Source organism: Chiloscyllium plagiosum, chromosome 5, assembly GCF_004010195.1.
Source record: "Chiloscyllium plagiosum isolate BGI_BamShark_2017 chromosome 5, ASM401019v2, whole genome shotgun sequence".
NCBI lineage: Eukaryota > Metazoa > Chordata > Chondrichthyes > Orectolobiformes > Hemiscylliidae > Chiloscyllium > Chiloscyllium plagiosum.
The window spans coordinates 103,401,462-103,403,572 of NC_057714.1; positions in this window are offsets into that span (position 1 = coordinate 103,401,462).

A 2,111-nucleotide genomic window follows, 5' to 3' on the forward strand; every position below is an offset into this window, starting at 1 on the left:
AACACGGGCAGTGAGTCCCAGAACAACACGGGCAGTGAGTCCCAGAACAACACGGGCAGCGAGTCAACGAACAACACGGGCAGTGTGTCCTGAAACAACATGGGCAGCAAGTCCCAAAACAACCCGGGCAGTGAGTCCTAGAACAACTCGGACAGTGTGTCCCAGAACAATATGGACAGAGAGTCCTGGAACGACACGGTCAGATAGTCCGAGAACAACAGAGGCAATGAGTCCCAGAACAACATGGGCAGCGAATCCCAGAACAACACGGGCATTGAGTCATGGAACAACACGGCAGTGAGTCCTGGAACAACACGGGCAGCGAGTTCTGGAACAGCCCGGCAGTGAGTTCCAGAATAACACGGGCAGTGAGTCCTGGAACATCACGGGCAATGAGTCCCAGAATAACACGGACAGTGAGTCCCAGAATAACACGGGCAGTGAATCCTGGAACAACGCGGGAAGCAAGTTCTGGAACAACCCGGCAGTGAATCCCAGAACAACACGGACAGTGAGTCCCGGAACAATATGGACAGTGAGTGCCCGAACAACATGGGCAGTGAGTACCGGAACAACACGGACAGTGAGTCCTGGAATAACGCGGGCAGCGAGTCCTGGAACAACGCGGGTAGCGAGTGCCAGAATAACACGGGCCGTGAGTCCCAGAACAACATGGGCAGTGAGTTCTGGGACAACACGGGCTGTGAGTCCCAGAACAACACGGACTGTGAGTCCCAGAACAACTCGGTCAGTGAGTGCCAGAACAACACGTGCAGTGAGCCCTGGAACTGCACGGGCACCTGCCTTTATTTTTTAAAATGTGCCCCCCTGTTTCTAGTCAATCCCTCAAACAGGAAAAATATCTTACCTGCAATACCCTATCTTTTTCAATATTCTGCAACCTTCAAGGAGATGATCTTACATTTTTTCAAAACTCTAAAGAATGCAGGCTCAGTTTTTTCAAAACTCTTTTCATAAGACAGGCGTACCGTCCTGAGACCAAATCTGGTGAGCTTTTGATGCGCTCCCTCAAAGACAATAGTATCTCTGCAGAGATGCAATGTCTAAAACGGTGCACAGTACTAACTGGCTTAGAAATCAGCGGGGAGTAACCATTACTTCACCAAAGTCTATCCACCATCCACAAGACTCATGTTTGGACTGTGATGAAATATTATGCACTTGCCTGGATGGGTGCAGCTTCGAAGTCACTCAAGAAGTTCAACGCTATCGACAGCTCGCATGTTTTGGCACCATATCCTCCACATTCCACATGCTCTCCCTTTACCATTGTAGCAGCAGACTGTACCATTTACACGACGCACTGCAGTAACTGACCTTGACTTCACTTTCCAATCCCCACCTAGATGGACAAGGATAGCAAATGGATGGGAGCACCACAACCTGTAAATTCTCCTCCATGCCATGCACCGTCTGAACTTGGAAATATATCGGCATTTATTCACTGCCATGGATCAAAAAGATCTCCCTTCCTAACAATACCCTAAGACTGCAGTGGCTCAAGATGGTAGCTCACCGCCACTTACACCGGGGCAATTAGGAGTGGGCAATAAATGCTAGATCAGCCAGTGATGTCCATGATTCGTGAGCAAATAAAAAAGACAATGCTTCCCAGATCGAGAGGTCCCAATTGAGGTTGATGTGGTACGACACAATCATGTGATATGAATAGAGGAAGTCCGCAAATCCTGCTCATATCTTCTCATGGATTCCCATCCACAGTCAAGTGAGGAAGTGACAGGACTTCAATGATGCTCGATTAAAAATGTGTGCAGACCTGCATGCTCTGCTTTGACAGCTGGTTGAAGTATTTCCCCAGTAACTCTGTCCTGTGACAGCAGTACCATTATATCAATATTATCAATGGCCGCTTGGCTTATAACGAGACTTCGGTGGTCCATGAGCTCCCCATCTTGATATCTTCAGGTATCTCAAGGCATTTCCAATTGTGGGAGCAGGTGCTTTGGAGGCCTGATATTCCACACACGCCCAAGGATTTTATTTTTCACAGGGTGTGGACATTGCTGGGTAGACCAGCATTTATTCCCATCCCCAAAGGGCAAGTAGAAGTTAACTACATTGCTGTGGGT